General features: G+C 35.2%; 1 protein-coding gene and 1 long non-coding RNA gene across 10 annotated transcripts in view; one reads left to right on the plus strand and one right to left on the minus strand.

Annotated features, from left to right (window-relative positions):
• The window catches only part of LOC105475959 (uncharacterized), a 30633-nt gene extending 12735 nt beyond the window's left edge, over positions 1–17898 (minus strand). For 2 of the 4 annotated variants that reach the window (XR_011606813.1, XR_011606814.1), the window contains exons 1-4: positions 17763–17885; positions 17013–17058; positions 15732–15918; positions 15146–15201 (exon numbers count right to left, since the gene is read on the minus strand). This is a non-coding gene — a long non-coding RNA (uncharacterized lncRNA). Of the gene's footprint in view, positions 1–10491; positions 10613–15145; positions 15202–15731; positions 15919–17012; positions 17059–17762 lie in introns of those variants that run through there. The other 2 variants (XR_011606815.1, XR_011606816.1) reach the window with 2 other exon arrangements.
• The window catches only part of LOC105475960 (CUB and Sushi multiple domains 3), a 1218758-nt gene that overhangs the window by 1005281 nt on the left and 193478 nt on the right, over positions 1–19999 (plus strand). The gene's annotated exons all lie outside the window — the stretch shown is intronic.

A 19999-nucleotide genomic window follows, 5' to 3' on the forward strand; every position in this document is an offset into this window, starting at 1 on the left:
TTTTTTTTCATTTCAATCATACATTTTTAGATAAAATTTACATAAAATACAGTGATCTTAAGTGTACAGCTCAGTGACTTTTGACGAGTGTGTACACTCTTATAACCATCACTCAGATCAATAAAAAGAGCATTTCCATTATTTCAGAAAGTTTCCTGTGCCTCATTGCTATTCATTACCCCAACTCTCCCTTCCATTCCTTGGGAAGCACAGTTGTGATTTTATTCTGCTAAATTAGTTTGATGTTTTCCTCAATGCCACATAAATGAAATATTACTGTATGCAACATTTTGTTTGCCTTACGTTTTTGTTTGCATAAACTTTTTGGATTCATTCATGTTATTGTGTGCATCAAGAGTTTGCTCTACTTTTTAAATTTCTAGGTAGTGTCCCATTGTATGCACCGTTGGACATTTATCTATTGTCCCTGTGATAGACATTTGAGTTATTTCCTTTCTGGGCTTATATTGAACCATATCACTGTGAACATTGTTGTTTAAATCTTTTTGTTGCCGTATCTCTTTATTTCTCTTCAATCAATATCTATGAATGAAATTGCTGGGTCACAGAGAAGGTGTATGTTAAACTTCATAAAAATTACCAAATAGTTTCCCAGAGTGGTTTACCGTTTTACACACTTGCTAACAGTGTGTAAGTTTGATTTGCTCCACATGCTCATTAATATTATCAGTCTTTTTAATTTCAACCATTCTGTTTGGTAAACCAGGTGTTACCTGTCCTTACACTTCATTTTAAAGACTTTTCCCATACGTTTCTTTTACATACATAAAGGAATAACTCGAGTGAATCCAAAAAATAATGTGGAGCTTATGCATTCAAAAAGAGTTACTCAGTTCTACTACACTGTAATATAATATGAATTTGAGAAGGTTACTGAAAATCTTTGCTTTCATTTTTCTTTTCTGCAAAATGAGAGTAGATATTGTACCTACTTTATAGGGCTGTTATGAGGATTAAATGAGTCAACATAGTGATTCAGGGTCTGACACATAATAAACCCTCAATGAGCAATATTAATACTATTAATTCATTAATAATACATTAAATTAATAAGTAGTACTCTATTATTAATATTAAGGGCCAGGCATTTTTCTATCCTTTGAGAGAAAAATTATTAAACTAGATGTTACCTGTCCTTAACGAAGTTCATTTTCAATGAAATCAATATAGCTGACTTTAACAAAAATATATACATTTAATATAAAGATAACTAGGTAATTTTCTCTACTCATTTTACTTTTTGTCCTTCTATTATAAACAAATGAACCAAAAAATACATAAAAAGAAAGAAATTTTAAAACTATATGTTTAACATCTTTGACCAAGAAATTGTATAGACTGCACCCCTGTACAATGTAAAGATTAATATTTTACTCTTTTCTTGTGGACATTTTCAGAACTGTTAAGATAGATTTTTTTGTTTGAATATATTTTGCAAATTTTATTTTGTTGAAATATGGTCTTCTATCTATAAAAATTCATATGTCTCAACTTTTAATGTATCATTCATTCTTTCTTCGTATTTGGACTTTGGCCAAATTGTGCTCAAATAACCATGAGATAAGTCATTTCAAAATAACCGTTTGCCACTGCATATCTTACTGCCTGTAAGGTTCATGAATCAGAGTTAGGCCTTATTCATTGTATGCCTCCTGTGTGTCACTATAGTTCTTGGCATTTAGTGAGGGAAGAACAGCATTTACTTAACACTAGTGTCCTAAACACTCCACTTTGCACTTTACATAAGTTTCTAACCAAATCCATACCTAAGTTGCTGGTACCAGGGAGGCACTCAAGAAATAACGTTAAGATGAGAAGGACAAAGAAAAAGGAAAAGGGGGATTATATTATTAGGATAGAGGCTAAGAAAGTACACCATAGAGACCCCCCAAAACAGTGGGCTGAACAAAATAGAAGTTTATTTTTCTCTTGTATTCCATAGTAGACAGGTGCTACAGGGATTACTCTGCTCTGACATCCCTTAGGCCAGACTGTTGGCCTTGTCTTCATGTTTGAATCTGACTTGTATTGCATTTGCATTCCTGTTTGTGGGAAAGGTGAAATGAATGAAACAAAGTAAAGTCATTTTCTTTTAAGAATGGGACACAGAAGTTTTACCAGTCATTTCTGCTCATATTTTATTGATGAGACCTGAGTCACAGAAACACATTAGGCTGCAGGGAGTTCAGAGAATGGATTCTTCAGCTGGATGATCATTTGCCCTACTTAAAACTAAAAAGACAAAGGGGAGAATGGATATTGTGGGACATTAAGTTGTCTCGGTTATAAGGAAAAAGGAAAAGAAGTAAAAGAAAAATGTCGTTGTGATACAGATATAAAAATCATGAAATATTAAGATGGAGATATCAAGGCTTAGAGAAATTTGCTTACGATCCTACAGCTAGTAAGTGCGGGAGTTTGGATGTAAATTCAAATATCATAAGGCTGATGATAATGACGATTATGTCCCTAAACCTTGTAGTTTTTCTACTACACTTCATCTGCTATAGTTTGGATATTTGTCTCCTCCAAATCTCATGTTGAAAGGTGATCCCTAATATTGGAGGTGGGGTATAGTAGGAGGTGTTCGGGTCATGGGGATGGATCCCTCATGAACATCTTGGTGCCCTCCTCAGTAATGAATGAGTTATTTCTCCATTAGTTCACACTAGACATGGTTGTTTAAAACAGTGTGGCACCTATACCTCCTCTCTTTTGCTCCTTCTCTTGCCATGTGGCATACCTACTCTTTTTTTGCCTTCTGCCATGATTGTAAGCTTTCTGAAGTTCTAACCAGAAGCAGATGCTGGCACCATGCTTCTTATATAGCCTACGGATCCATGAGCCAAATAAATCTCTTTTCTTTATAAATTACCCAGTCTCAGGTATTCCTTTATAGCAATGCAAATGGAATAATACACATTTCTTCATAAATGGTACTCAAATGTTTACCAAAGAAATTGTGATATGGTCTGGCTCTGTGTCCCCACCAAATTTCATCTTGAATTGTAATCCGAATTGTAATACCCACAGGTTGGGAGAGGGACATCATGGGAGGTAATTGAATCATAGTGGGTGGTGGGGGTTTCCCCTGGTTGTTCTCATGATAGTGAGTGCTCATGAGATATGATGGTTTGGTAAGGGGCTTTTCCTCCTTCACTCTGAACTTCTCTCATTCTCCTTCTTGCCATCATGTGAAGAAGGATGTATTTGCTTACCCTTCTGCCATGATTATAAATTTCCCAAAGCTTCCTAAGACATGCTGGACTGTGAGTCAATTAAACCTCTTTCCTTTATAAATTACCCATTCTCTGCTTTATAGCAGCATGATAAGGGACTAATACAGTAAATGGGTACCACAAAGAGTGGTGTGTTGCTGTAAAGACATCCAAAAATGTGGAAGCGACTTTGGAACTGGGTAACAAGCAGAGTTTGGAACAGTTTGGAGGGCTCAGAAGAAGACAGGACAATGTGGGAAAGTTTGGAACTTCTTAGAGACTGGGAATGCTCAGAAGACAGAAGGATGGGGGAAAGTAAGGAACTTCCTAGAGACTTGTAGCTTTGACGAAAACGCTGATAGTGATATGGACAACAAAGTCCAGGCTTCGATGGTCTCAGATGGAGATGAGAAACTTGTTGGGAACTGGAGCAAAGGTGACTCTTGCTATGCTTTAGCAAAGAGATTGGTGGCATTTTACCCTAGCCCTAGAGATCTGTGGAACTTTGAGCTTGAGAGAGATGATACAGGGAATCTGGTGGAAGAAATTTCAAAGCAGCAAAGCATTCAAGGGGAAGCAGAGCATAAAAGTTTGGAAAATTTTCAGCCTGGCAATGCAGTAAAAAAGAAAAACTCATTTTCTGGTGAGAAATTCAAGGCAGCTAAATAAATTTGCATAAGTTACCAAGAGGTGAAGGTTAATCACCAAGACAATGGGGAAAATGTCACCAGGGCATGTCAGAGACGTTCATGGCAGCCCCTCCCATCACAGACCTGGAGGTCTAAGAGGAAAAAATGATTGTGTGGACTGGGCCCAGGGCCACCCTCCTATATGCAGCCTTGGAGCATGGTGACCTGCATCCCAGCTACTTCAGCTCCAGCCATGGCTAAAAGGGGCCAGGGTACAGCCTGGGCCATTACTTCAGAGGGTTTGAGTCCCAAACCTTGGCAGCTTCCACATTGTGTTGGACCTGTGGGTACACAGAAATCAAGAATTGAGGTTTGCGAACCTCTGCCTAGATTTCAGAGGATGTGTGGAAATGCCTGATTGTCCAGGCAGAAGTTTGTTGCAGGGTTTGAGCACTGATGGAGAACCTCTGTTAGGGAAGTATGGAAGGGAAATGTGGGATCTGAGTCCCCACACAGAGTATCCACTGGGGTACTACCTAGTGGAGCTGTGAGAAGATGGCCACCATCCTGCAGACCAAAGAATGGTAGATCCATTGAAAGCTTGAGCTGTGGGCCTGGAGAAGCCATGGACACTCAACACCAAGTCATGAAAGCAGCCAGGAGGGGTGGCTATACTCTGCAAATCTTCAGGGACAGAGCTGCCTAAGTATATGGGAATCCAACCCTTGCATCAGCATAAACTGGACGTGAGACATGGAGTCAATGCAGATCATTTTGAAACTTTCAGCTTTAATAACTGCCCTATTGGATTTTGGACTTGCATGGGACCTGTAGTCCCTTTGTTCTGACTAGTTTCTCCCATTTAGAACTGGTATATTTACCAAATGCCTGTAACCTAATTGTATCTAGGAAGTAACTAATTTGCTTTTGATTTTACAGGCTCTTAGATAGAAGGGACTTGCCTTAATTCAGATGAGACTTTGAACTTGGACTTTTGGGTTAATGCTGGACTGACTTAAGACTTTGGGGGACTGTTGGAAAGGTGTTATTGCTATTCCAAATGTGAGGACATCAGATTTGGGAGGGGCCAGGGTCAGACTGGAATGATATGGTCTGACTCTGTATTTACCCAAATCTCATCTGAATTGTAATCTAATTGTAATCTTCACATGTTGGGGGAGGGACCTAGTGGGAGGTGACTGAATCATGGGGGCAGTTCTTGTGTACTTTTGTCATGATAGTGAGTGAGTTCTCATGAGATCTGATGGTTTCATAAGGGACTTTTTCCCCCTTTGCTCTGTACTTCTTTCATTCTTCTTCTTCCTGACATTATGTGAAGAAAGATGTGTTTGCTTTCCCCTGCCATGATTGTAAGTTTCCTGAGGCTTCCCTAGCCGTGAGGAACTGTGAGTCAATTAAAACCTCTTTTCTTTATAAATTACCTAGTCTCAGGCAGTTCTTTATTAGCAGTGTGAGAATGGACTAGTACAAAATTGATTGCATTTTTGTATACAAAGGTATAAAGTCCCACAGATTATATAGCTTTATGCCATCATTATTAAGTTCCTGTTCTCCAAAATGGAATTATTACTTTAAAAGTATGTCACAGTGGCTCACACTTTGGGAGGCCAAGGCAGGCAGATCATGAGGTCAGGAGATCGAGACCATCCTGGCTAACATGGTGAAACCCTGTCTCTACAAAAATACAAAAAATTAGCCACGTGTGGTGGTGGGCACCTGTAGTCCCAGCTACTCGGGCAGTTGAGGCAGGAGAATGGTGTGAACCCAGGAGGTGGAGGTTGCAGTGAGCTGAGATCACCCACTGCACTCTAGCCTGGGCAACAGAGCAAGATGCCATCTCAAACAAAACAAAACAAAACAAAACAAAAGTATATCACACTGCGTTATAGTTTTCAAAGTGCTTACAGGTACAGAATCTCATGTTATTATCATAATATATCTGTGAAGCATGCAGAGGAAGTATGATTGTTACAGTTTACCTATGAGAAAATTTAAGCAGGGAGATTCAGCAGCTTGTAAAATTAGCAAGAGTACAAGACAATGACTAAGGGCTAAAACCTATTCTTATTCTTCCTTCCTCAGAATTCAATGCCTACTTTGGAAAAGATTCAGAAAAGATATTAATAAACTCATTAGAGGCCAGGCGCGGTGGCTAATGCCTGCAATCCCAGCACTTTGGGAGGCTGAGGCAGGCAGATCACGAGGTCAGGAGATCAAGACAATCCTGGCTAACATGGTGAAACCCCGTCTCTACTAAAAATACAAAAATTAGCCAGGCATGGTGATGGGCGCCTGTAGTCCCAGCTACTCTGGAGGCTGAAGCAGGAGAATGGTGTAAACCCGGGAGGCGGAGCTTGCAGTGAGCTGAGATCAGGCCACCGCACTCCAACCTGGGCAACAGAACAAGTCTCCGTCTCAAAAAGAAAGAAAAAAAGAAATAATAAACTCATTAGAAATGTGGTGTAAAAGCTTATTACACAATTATACTGAATTCGGTAGTAGCTGTAAAGGGTTCTAATTAGTTTTAAATTTATGTAACCAAATGCTAACTACCCTTTTATGAGTCATTCCTGTTGAGCACTAGCTATACCTATACCTAGATGGATAACATGATTCATGACCCTGTTGGCCAATTTAACATTGTCTAGAGAAAATTAGAGGTTCTCTCTGATTTATTTGGTAGATTTTTTATAAAAGATTTTTTTTAAAGCCAGTAAAGGTTTTTTCTCTTTGTTTACTATTTTTTTCTAAAGTAACTATTACTCTGCCATACCCAGTTACTTCATATTTCAAATAGCAAATCCAAGACAAAGTCAGAAAATTTTGTAAAAAGAGATGCTGCAATTAGTACTAATGTCAGCATTTTGAAAATTTAGGACATTATGAGACATCAATGAGATTAATTTAGTCATTTAAATAGAGAAGTTGACAGTGAACTCAAAATACCACCTTAGTGACTCCAGCAGAAATCTGAACCATCAGCATTCTGTCACATGTTACAGTTTATAACCAGAAATCAAAATTTATCTCCAAGAAGTTCTACCTCCTGATCAACTGTTTTCATCAACAGTCACCTCTTAAAATGGCAACAACTAGTCTCAGGCTCTTACATTTAAATGGGTAAATTTTCACTTGCCTTCTTTTTTTGTTTGTTTCCTGTCACTGAAATGCTATGACAACTTCAGGGTAAATGGAATGAAAAAGGCAGAAGCAGGAAACATATCAGAGATAATTATTTTTGTTCTGGTAATTGCTTGGGCATAGTTGGAGAGGTTAGGTATGATGGAGAATTGTGAGGGAAGTTCATGTTTCTGCCCTTCGAGGGTTAATAGTGTGGGGTATATGAGACTCAGCAAATAGAAAACTTTAAATAAAACTATATCCTCAAGTGCTAGGTCATATAGAATGGACCACGAATAAAGTAGGAGGGAAAAGAGAGAGACATCACTGACGTATAAGTAATTGAAGGTAGAGAAGCTCTCTTGGGCTTTCATGTAGTCATATGAGCTTGAAACATTCAGTGCTTTTGCTCTCAATAATGCTACTGAATACACCATGCTTGTGACATTTTTGTAAGAATTAACATTAAAAAACAATGCTGGAAAACTACCAATTGTACTATTGTTTTTCAAAAACACTAAACTCTGATAAAAGAAAAAAGCAATATATTTTGTTATAAAAGAAAAACTTTCCATATCCAAATTATATTGTTCATATAATTCAGATCTGTATATATATGGCTCCAAAGAGAGGAAAATACGGTCACATGAAATGCCCATGCTTTGTTGACATATTTGTTTATGAATCCAGGGATTCCTTAGTTCATCCATTTAGTGAATACATATTCCATCATGCCAAAGTCTACATGAAAAGATGATTTCTAATGTAAGTTGTTTGCAATTTCGTTTCCTTAAGAGCATATTCAAATCATAAACTTTTTCTGTAAATAAGTGTACATTGAACCACTGTTTTCCTCTTACTTTTTATAGGACATTTAAAATCAGTGAAATGTAACAAAAGTGTTTGCTTGTTGGAAATGATATTAAATTGATGGAAATATGTGGAACATGTTGGAAATAATTAAACCTAGTGATGTGTCAACTGCTTTCAACTGTTGATTTTACTCCAAAAGCTATTCCTTCTTAACATTAGAATGTTGATATGTCTCTTCATATCCCTTTTGGTTTAGGTACTAAATCTTATATAAATCCAGTGAATTTCATTAGGGTATAGTAAAAACCTAACTTTGAATCAGTCTCTAGCTGTGCTCAAATAAGAACCTGTCTTTTAGCCAAGTGTAAAGTCCACATTGGATAAAGACTAAATACAAAATCATGAGGATTTCCCACTGAGTATCCACAGTTGACTTCTCACAATGGCATTCATATTCATTCAAATGCCATATGTCTCTGCATTGTGTGCATTTGTAACACATTTTCTTTTATTGATAGACTGATTTCATTTCCAATAATATATTTGAAATGTTAGCATTTCAGTAGACTCCTACTACACTAACATAAAACATTTAGATAGAACCTAGAAATTAATTACTACTGAATAACAATGCAGGTAGGAGGGAAATGTGTGTGTCTGTGTGTGTGTGTATGTACACATATACACAGTTTTTGTATATGTATATCTTTGAATATATATTTATGTATATTTTTTATATATGCATACACAAATATGTATACACACATACACTTTTTTGTATACATATATATATACATAAAAATCTAGCTTGTCCTCCCATTTTTTTTTTCTTTTAGCAGAGAAACTGCTTCTATAGCTGGGAACAATTTATTGTAGTTAGCAGTATAGGATGCAGTATATAGTACTATAAATAATTTTCTGTGTTTTATGATTTTAAAATGACTTTAATCCATATAATCATGGATAAAAGAAGGGGACCTTTTCCTGTATACCTCATGTCTTTGTCCTAGTAACTCTCTTTGTAAATGGGGACTGAATATACTGTTTATTTTAAATCAAAATAAGGCACAGAAAAATAACTTTCTTTATTATATTTATTTTAATATACATTTATATGGAAATTAGTTGTACACATGTCTTTTTCATTAGATCAGTTTCTCAAGATAGGATAAACCATTTAGGAATCAGAGGAGCACTTAAAATTTAGGTTTTGTAGGTTCTAGTTCAACTTTATAACTAATCTTCTCTGGGGACAGCTCCCTCACAAATATTAAAAGCATCCAGGATGATTATCATATGCACTCTATTTGACAATCATTATGTTAGACTGGAAGTTATTTGAGAGAGTGTGCTGTGTCTTATTTATCTTTATCCTCTGTTATTTAGGGCATTGCCACAAATGATGTTTAAATTTAATGGTGTAAATATAATTTTCATACCTATAGTAAATGCATTATGCTCCTAAATACAAAAAAAAAAAAAACATTTTTTCAGAGTTTTTGAGAAATAGTCAAGATTGTATATCTACCAATTAACAGTGACAACTCAGTGAAAAAATACAGCGAGGAAAAATGCACATTGTTTTCAGAGCGTAGTATATCAGATACAGTTTTTAAATCTAAGTCGTAAATCATTTTTTAAGTTATCTTGAAAGTATACAAGTTAAAAAATGTGCCCCATCTGTGCTTTTGTCTTAGTAAGCAATCCACTAACTGCTGTGAAGAATGATTACTTAACAAAAAACATTTTAAGTTATTGCATCATACCCAAGTTCATTAGTTTCCGGAGCCTGGGTCTGACTTCATTGAAATGTATCTGAGAAAATTAACCTTAGAAATGAGCTCATGATGAATTCTACTTTTAAAAGCCAGTATTTTCAGTTTTGGCATACATCATATACTGTATGATATAGTGGTTAAAATTAGACTAGCTTCTAGCTTGTCTTTTACTAGTCGTGCAACCATGTGCAAATTACTTAATTCTAGGTGTTAATTGTCTCATATATGAAACAAGAATGTTAATACCTGCCACACAAAGTTGTTTAGAGATAATGGTTATAAAGCACTTTGCCTTATTCTTGTTGTTTTTGTAAATTATTGTTATTACAATTGGCATGCTTGAGAATTCAATGTTATCAACCCCCACAAAAAGGTATTCTCTATTTTCAAGAAAAATAACTACTTTTCTACATTTTTCCATATATTATTTTTCTGGAACCAAATCTATGCTTATTTCAAAAATATTGTCCCAAAGGTGACAGTGTCTGTGGTTTCTTTACCCCTGCAAAATCTTCAGTGCTATTTTGATTGCCAACTCTTGAGTGTAGCTGCTCTACCATGCTCTAGAATAGATAAACCAAAGTGCACCTTGCTTTTTGCTGAAAATATGCAGTCAGTCAGAATGTACTGTGGACTGAAGATCTACTCTGGTGAACTTGTCATTGAATTCCTTTAAGAACATTGGGTCAAAGATTTTCAAGTATGAGGCAACTTTACAAATAGATGGGCTTTTTCATTGAGTTCATGTCCAGAGGTGAGAATGGATACAAGTTTTGTGTGTGCTAAAACTTATTACTTGGGGAGCTTTCATTAAGAAAAAGGTTTTTTTTTTTTTTAGTTTTTTTTGCAAATTTTATAAAACCATGTATTCTTGTGAACACATTGATGGTTCTTTTTTATGGTCTTAGGAGGAGCCTGTGCTTTGTTAGCTTCACAGTAAATTTACGTCTGCCAAGGGAGATTATATGATTTTGTTTTCTTCTCTCTTTCTGGAAGACTTTACAATCTTATTCTGGAAAAATGCAAAGTACAAATAGTAATAATAATACAGCATTTTAGATGGTATTATGTGGCATAGGTTATAAGTACTAAAGAGTTCATAAAGGAGAAAAAATTCTGGTATTCTTTTGGAAGAAAGTTCAAGGAAGATGCTTTGCAGAGTGCTAACAACAGCAATGATGATGATAGCAAATTAGCATAGTAGACTGAAATTTCCATTTATAAATCAAACAACCAACTTGGTATAAATTCCAACTCTGCCTCATAAATTGTATAAAAATAAATGTAATTATGAACTTATGCCAGGCATTATGCCAGAGGTTTGCATTATCTTATTTAATATTTATATCAATTAAATGAAGTAGTCTTCTTTCATTAACTTGTCCAAAGTTACTTTGTTAGGGAATCTTAGTGGTGATTTTGCAGCTCACATCTATCAGATTATACTCCCAAGTACCACTTCACACTGTCTTGAATAACTTTTCAAAACTGCTTGGGCACAGGTAAACACCTCCAAGTTTGTTTTGAAAGCAAATTAATGTGTTCTGGAGTTAGTATATTTGAAAATCTACCCAATTCCTTGACAACTTAAACCCACATATCCCACTGGAAAAACAAAATAGCTATTATACCATAGGCAGACACTAATGGAATTTTGCAAATAACTTCAACAATAACCATAAAGGAGATTCATACAATAAATAAAAGAAGTAATTCATTCTAACAAAAAAAATCTTAGCACTAAAGTAGATGGCTTTCTAGGCTTTTTAACTTACTAAATACTAAAGTTAATCATTATTAACCTGATTAAAAAGTCTGCTGCAGTCATTTGTAAAGCAAACAGTTATGATTATTTTTCAAGTAGGTTTGTTGTGAGTTTTTTCTTTTTCTTTTCTTTTTTTTCTCTTTCTTTCTCTCTCTCTTTCTTTCTTTCTTTCTCTTTCTTTCTTTCTTTCTTTCTTTCTTTCTTTCTTTCTTTCTTTCTTTCTTTCTTTCTTTCTTTCTTTCTTTCTTTCTTTCTTTCTTTCTTTCTTTCTTTCTTTCTTTCTTTCTTTCTTTCTTTCTTTCTTTCACAGGTTCTCTCAGTGTTGCTTAGGCTGAAGTGCAATGGCGTGATCCTGACTCACTGCAGCCTGGACCACCCAGGTTTAAATGATCCTACTACCTCAGCCCTCCGAGTAGTTGGTACCACAAGCATGCATCACCACATCAGCTAATTTCGTTTTATTTTTTTTAGAGACAGGGTCTTACTATGTTGCCCAGGCTGGTCTTGAACTCCTTATCTCAAATGATCATCCTGGATTGGTCTCCCAAAGTGCTGGGATTACAAGCATGAGCCACTTGCCCTGCTGGGTTTTTTTTAAAGGGTAACAATTAGACCTAAACGTGTCCCCAGATGTCTCTTCCCACAAGAACAGATATTTTGTCCCACACAACTGGTAAAATGCATAAAAGGAGTATTATTTCTTTCCTGCTATAGGTTAATTCTGCCCTTGAACTTAGCTGTTTGCAATGCTAAGTTATTCTGTCTTTTCAGAATATGAGCCTACTGTATACATTTATTTCTAAATAAACAATGATAGCCTTGCTTTTATACAAACTTTTGTTTGAACTGATTAGCCTGTACTTTTGAATTATAATTTAATTGAACTCACAGTTACTTTTCTGTTCCTGTAATTCATGCCAAAAATGTAATTTGATCTCAGTTAATCCTTCCAAAAAAAGTTAACATATTCTGCAGAATTAGGTTGTTGTAACTGTATGGAAATTAATAGTTTAGCACCTGATATAATTATAAAAATTCAAACTCTTTTTAAAATTTATTTTATTTTATTTTATTTTATTTTATTTTATTTTATTTTACTTTTAGTGGAGCCTTGCTATATTTCCCAGGCTGGTCTTGAACTCCTGAGCTCAAGACATCCTGTTACCTCAGCCTCCCAAAGTACTGGAATTGCAGGCATGAGCCAATACGTATGGTCAAATATCCAAACTTTTCAACTGAGACCCACATTCAAAAATATGTTTTGCTTCCAACCCAGTTCATACTTATTTTCTCTTTCTTTCTGAGATGTCCTATGTTCTGTTCTGTTAGTCCAATTCATTAAAAATGCAATGTGTGTCCTGATCTAATTCTGGCTGGGTGCAGTGGCCCACCCCTTTAATCTCAGCAAGTTGGGAGGATGAGGCAGGAGGAAACTTGAGCCCAGGAGTTCGAGACCAGCCTGGGTAACATAATGAGACTCTATATTTAGACAAAATAAAATAAAATAATAAATTAGTTGCGTGTGGTGGCTCACACCTGTGGTCTCAGCCACTTAGGAAGCTGAGGCAGGAGAATCACATGAGCCCTGGCATTCAAATTTGCAGTGAGATATGATGGCACCACTGCAATCTAGACTGGGCAACAAAACAAGACCCTAAAATAAAATAAAATAAAATAAATCAAATAAATTTTATAATTTATTAAGGAATCTTGACCTTCAGTTTGTGCAATCTTCAGTGCTTAGTGAAGAGCAGTACAACATGACATAGACATAAGTCTCCAACTCTTGCATTACAGGAAAATATTTATTAACGTATGGAATAGTCTTAGCTTTACCCTCTGCCTTGCTTTGGTCTGTTGCTTTGCGCACTCATTTTTTTTTTTTTTTTTCACCTGCAGGAGGTATTTGTTAGTTCTCAAATGATTCAGTGGGATTGTGTAGTGCATAATCAAAAGATGAGAGAATGGGAGACAAAACTAGAGAGGTTAAAGTAAAAATCTTCAAAGTTATCAAAGGTTATGACTAGGGCCTAGCAGAGGTAGATTCTCCAAGAGCAAGGAGAGAAAAGATTTTCAAGCTATGCATAGAGGAGTAGAAATTAGTACGAAAAGAACGAAAAAAGTTACTAAACATCATCTAACGTCTGTCCCATTTTTGGTATATTTGTACTTGTGGTGAGTATGACTCAGTATGTAGAACTTTGTGAACAATTGCCACAGAACCAGTCAATTTCCAAAAAGGAATATGTAACTGTAAGGTACAGCAAGTTTCACATTCAGGGTGACAAGCATGGGTCAGCTAAAAATAATTTCACTTTGTAGAGAGAGTGGATTTCACAGCTCAAGGTGGCCTTCATATATTTATTGAGTAGTGCACTATACAGAATTCATCCATCATTTCACTGTTCAAGCTCTACCTCTCTAAAGAAATTGAACGGTCGACACATGCCGTACCTCATCACCATTCATTTTTCCTACTGCCCTTTTCTCTATGTCATTACTAGCAATCTGCAACTTTTAGTGTACTGTATGTTTTATGTATAAAATACATATACAGTGAGAAAATTACCTTTTAGAAAATTATTCTTAAAAGAGTTATCACCTATTTTTTCATATTGCCACTCATCTTAAAACAAGAGTAAAATTCAAAAAGTGTAATTGATTTTTTGGTAAAGTTAAAAATTAATTTTTATATTTAGTAGTAGAATCTGTCTTTTAGGTTAACCTTTTAAACATTAAAACCAAAAGGAGACATCAATATCTAATATCCAGAGGTAGTTTAAGCTTCTTTCAGTTTCATTTCTTCCATTTGTTATTCAATAGCCTGTAGTCTAATGAAGTTAACCTAAATATCTATGAGGGCAGGGACTTGACTAATAACAATAATTTTTAAGTTATCTTCAGAGCCACATTTTGGGGCTGGCAGAACTTACATAAGTGGTCAGAGCATTAAACCACAGAAGTAAAAATTGGCCCTATCCTCATCTAGAATCCTTCATTACCTCAAGTGAAAGTAAATACACACACACACACATACACACACACACCCATAACAACTAAATTAAATCCTTTTTCCCTCTGTTGACCTGTTTCTCTTGAGTACATTTGGGACAGGCTAATGTGGCTCCATATTATATTTTATAGTCTGTACCATCAATCTCTAGACCAGTGAACTGAGTATTATCCAAAATCAGCAGTTATCATCAGTTGAAATTCTGAAACTTACTAAGGCTTGGCACAGGTTTTTTTCCAAGTGATTTATGTGACCAGTTTACTATGCCTCCTAAGATATTTATCTTCTAGTTCATAAGTGTTCTTTTATGAATTGATATTCATATAATAAATCCCATATTTTAAACATAAAAATATATATAATTTTTATTACTGAAAAAACAGTTTCTTTGTGGTCCCAGTTAGTAATGAAATAATATTGATTTGAAAAGGCAACAAATTATCAGCTAGTTGAGGATGCGCACATGCTTCAGGCCTGCCCTCAGCATCTGGCATACATAGGGATTAATGTAACTGATTACCTAAATGAGTGAATTGAATCACATAACATTTTCTTACATGAGATAATGTATCTATCTTTAGGAAGAGTTGTGGGGGAGTTTCTAGGGGTTGGTAATAACTGCTTTCTTTTTTCCCACTTGATCTGTTTTTTGTCACTCTTCCTTTGAATCTCTTTATGGATAATTTCTTGGATTTGTTTGGGTAAGATAGTAATAATAGGGAAAATATAGAAGTGGAGTTAGAAAATTGGTTGTAGACACTTCCTACCTGATGTTCCTCATGCAAGTATTTGACTCAAGCAGCAGGTTTGCTCTTCTCCCTGCCTTGGACATATAGGACAAAATTAAATGTATTCTAAGAGGTCTTTTTAAGAAAGTTTTACACAAAAAATATTAGAGATAATGGCACCAAACACTACTGTTTTTAAATCCCACCTGTTGCTAAAGTATAGAAACTCTGACCTCAATTTCTTCCTATCACTATAAAGTCCAGAGGATAGTGGCTTCTCAGTGAATGTTGTTTACTGAAAAATCACTGATAATTTTTAAACTTCAAGTTTTTATTAAAAAAAGAAAAAGAAAAATTTATGGTGACCTATTCTAGCAGAGGTTACACACTATAATGTTTGTAAAAGAGTTCATTGTTTTGAATATTTTACTCACAAGAATTTTAAATTATCATTTGTCTACATATTAGTAAAGTTCAATGTGACTTTAGGCTAAGTTTCAGTTTGTAATGATGACGAAAATTATTTTCAAACTCTCTGCTTAATTGAAATCCAGGTAGGAGGAGCCATTTAAAGTCATTCTTATAGCTTTTCATACTAGTAATAACAAAAATATGTCAGTTGTACCTTTATGTTGTCCTGCCGCACTCTGGGGTCATAGCACTCATTTCATATAGCTATGTTTTGATATTTAATGACGGTCTTTCATGCTAGACGACAGTTTCATGAAGGCTTGAACTGTATATATCTTTTTTGCTTGTGTCCCCAATGCCACGTGCAACATGAAGCACAGAGTTTCTCCATCAGACATCACCTTTAAATAAGAATGACAAGGATGAACTTGAAAGATATTATGTTAAGTGAAATTACCCAAGCACAGAAAAAACAATATTTTATGATCTGTCATATGTGGGTTATAAAAACGTCAATTTCACAGAAGTAGAGAGTAGAATGATGGTTAACAGGGGTTCGGGTAGTTAGTGGGGTGGGAATGTGAGGAGATGTTGGTCAAAGGATACAAAATTTTAGTTATATAATAAGAATAAATTCTAGAGATATATTATACAACATGATGACTATGGTTGAAGATATATTGGATTCTTGAAAAATTCTGAGAGTGGTTGTAAAATGTTCTCACCACAAAAATGACAACTTTGGCAGGTAATGCATATGTTAGTTGACTAGGTTCAACAATTCTGCAATTCATGTAAACTTCAGAATATCATGTTGTACACAGTAAATAGGTACATACAATTTTATCTGTCAACTAAAAAAATTAAAAATTTAATTAAAAGAAAAAACAAAACTAAAGACCATATATTCATATCAGAATGGGTGATGCCAGTATTAATGCCCAGAAGTTCAAGTGATTTAAGAACATGATAGGGTTGAATAATGAGAATTCAGGGGGAATCCATGGAAGAGATGAACCTTGTTCTCTGCTGGCAAAGTGATACATGTCATATATGTAGAGGGGAAGAGAGAAGGCATTCTAAGTAAAGAGTCTCATGAATGGAACACCAAGAAAAGAATTTCCACCACTGAATCCAGCATACCGGGTGGTAAGTGCTAATGTATTGGTCTTCTCCACTAGCCTGTGAAATATTTGAGGGCAGGAGCTGTACATTCTCAGCTCTAAGAATATTCATTTACACTGTACATTATCAGTGCTCACTAAATACTTGTTGAATAATTGGATATTAAACTGGTTTCTAATCTGAGTGTAAATTTGAGGTCAAGTTTCCAGGTTTTCTTGTTTTTTCCCCCCTCTTTTTTCCTAAGATCATATCTTCCTGTGGTTGTTTGGTATATCCAAGTTTGTACCCTCCGCAATGAAATTATTTTCTCTATTTTAAGAATACATCTTTAACATGTCTCTGTTTTGAAAATAATATTTTTTGTACTTACATTTTTATACTCTGTTTTAGCTTGGTCCAAATCCATTTTCCAGAAACTAAATTACAGATAAAGACTGAAATTGTAAAACAGTTGTTGCTTAACAAGCATTAATAAAACACTAATAGAATTTAATAATTTAGAGTTTACATCAGAACATTAAAAAGCATACATGAATCCTTTTCTAAATAGTATTTGCAGTGGTGGTGCCAGAATTCTAGATAGACTTTAGAAATTAAATGCCAAGGAAATAGTTGGGGGAAAATGTGAAAATATCAAACTATTCATGCAGCCCATCTGCTCAATTCCACAGCAAAACTGCCTTATATAGGGAAGTGACATGATCATATTTGCATTTTAGATTAATCACTTCCATAGAAGTGTGGAGAATAAATTGGAGTTGGACTGGATTTGTATACAGGAACTTTACTTAGGAGGCCAGAGATGGTGTCAGCCTGTATTGAAGATGTAATGAAGAGAATCATGAGAATGTGGTAGATGAGAATCAAGACACATTTAGAAGATACAAAGTAACGACTTGCATGCTTCTATGTATAAAACTGATGGAAAGACGTACTCTAGGATGAAACTCCATGAAGCTAACCTGTATCTCACAGCCTAGCTTAGAAACAGAGTAGGCCATCATAAATATTGATGAATTAATTTGGTAACTAGACATATGTATTAGTTTATCTTCATGCTGCTGTAAGGAAATACACAAGAGTGGTTAATTTATAAATGTAAGAGGTTTAATTGACTCACAGTTCCTCAGGACTCGGGAGGCTTCAGGACACTTATAATCATGGCAGAAGGGGAAGCGAACATGTCTTTCCTCACATGGCAGCAGCAAGGAGAAATGCAGAGTGAAGGAGAGGGGCAGTAAACCCCTTGTGAAAACATCAGATCTGGTGAGAACTCACTATCACGAGAACAGCATGGAGGTAACCACCTCCATTATTCAGTTACCTCACAATGGGTCCTTCCCATGACTCGTGGGTATTGGGGAAACTACAATTCAAGATGACATTTGGGTGAGGACACAACCAAACCATATCAGCATATATCTTTGATCAAGTTAGGAGAGACTTCGGAGACAAAGATGAGTTTAGTTGTAGACAGGCAGCTTGTTCGTATTTGACTTGTAGCACTCTGTATTGCCTCCTTAAAGACAGGAAGCCATCTATCACAAGTGAACTGAGCTAAATATCCTCATTTTTGTTATTCCTTTAAAGTAACTTGTGGCAACTCAATTTATATTTAAGGAAACTCTGTCAGATATGATTGATATTTGCTTAAATAATATTGACTGTGAGTAAATTGTGAGTAAAACCAAATAAAATGAAAAATGAGAGCTATGCTGACACAATACTTTTTAACATCTGGTATTTGAAATGACTGCAAGGTATCATGATTACCTGAAAAGAGTGAAAACATTGTCTCAGCATTTCTGATTTTATTTTTTGTACATAATTGGAGTTTCTACATTCATTGCACAAACGTGTTGTTAGTGCCAGGGAAGTAGTTACTGGAATACACAAATAATCTAAAATGGTTAAGGAAAAAGATATGTAAATCAGAATTTCAAAATAGTGTAATAATTTATATGACCAGAATAAGCAGTGGATGTAATGGAAAAGTATTTGAGCAAACCTTAATCAGATAAATTCTGAGGTAATGATAGTATTTGATGATAGCTCACCAGAGCTGAGTCTTCAAAGATGAATAGACATCAGCTAAGAGGATCAGATAGACAGTCTAGCATAAACAAAGTCAGAGAAGTGGGAGAAAAATCACAATTAGGAGATGTTCTTGGGGGTATCAACCTGCAAAGTCTGGCTTCATAGGGTTAAGGAAGAAGAGTCACAGAGTGGACAGACAGTGCTTACTAAATGGAATAATTCAGTTGTTTCAGTTTTTCTTACTTAACGGTAAAATAATTAAACCTATGTTCATATTTAGTTTCTTTGATGAAAAGAATTGTTTCCAAAAAATATAGAAGGTTCACAAGGTTTAATACCAACTACCTATTAAAATATGCTTTAAAAGTATATGTGTATATATATATATATATTTTTTTTCACCACTACTCCCCAACCCTGCACACACACCCAAATTCACCAATGGAATTTTATCTTTTTTTTTTTTTTTTTTGAGAAAGAGTCTTGCTTTGTTGCCCAGGCCAGAGTGCAGTGGCGTGATCTCAGCTCACTGCAAGCTCCGCCTTCCAGGTTCACGCCATTCTCTTTTCTCAGCCTCCCCAGTAGCTGGGATTACAGGCACCCACCACCACGCCGTTAATTTTTTTTTTTTTTTTTTTTTTTGGTATTTTTTAATAGAGACGGGGTTTCACCGTGTTAGTAGCCAGGATGGTCTTGATCTCTTGACCTCGTGATCCGCCTGCCTTGGCCTCCCAAAGTGCTAGGATTACAGGCATGAGTCACCGCACCTGGTCAAAATTTCATCTTATTTTATTTTAATTTGTTGCCCTTGACATACTAGAATTAAACTAAACAATCATTTTCAGAGTAAAGTTTTAATGATTTGAAACTATTGCAGTTCACTTTTTTATGTCTCCAGTTCCATTTTACTGTGTATTTGTGCATTCAGACAGTATATGATAGAACAGTGATCATAAGACAAAGAAATAGAACTTGACTTATTTCAGTGATGGCATTCTATGTAACCACATGTATTTTTTGTTTCTGCTCAAAATTTAGAAGACTAAAATGAGTCCAAACTTAATTGTATGTTTCTTCCCATTTAAAAAAATACATTTATGTAACTAATGTATGACTTCATCTTTTTTTTGGTACTGTAATATTTGTTTTCTTATTTTGAGATTTTTACTACTATTTTAACACACACACAGAGTTTAATAATAGAAAATTTTCACAGTCTATAGTTATTTTCTGGCCATTACTATTAATTCATTTTGTGATTATTCATGAAAATAGTTTTACCACAGGGGGGAATGTTAAAAAATTATCTAATCTGACTGT

Source organism: Macaca nemestrina, chromosome 8, assembly GCF_043159975.1.
Source record: "Macaca nemestrina isolate mMacNem1 chromosome 8, mMacNem.hap1, whole genome shotgun sequence".
NCBI lineage: Eukaryota > Metazoa > Chordata > Mammalia > Primates > Cercopithecidae > Macaca > Macaca nemestrina.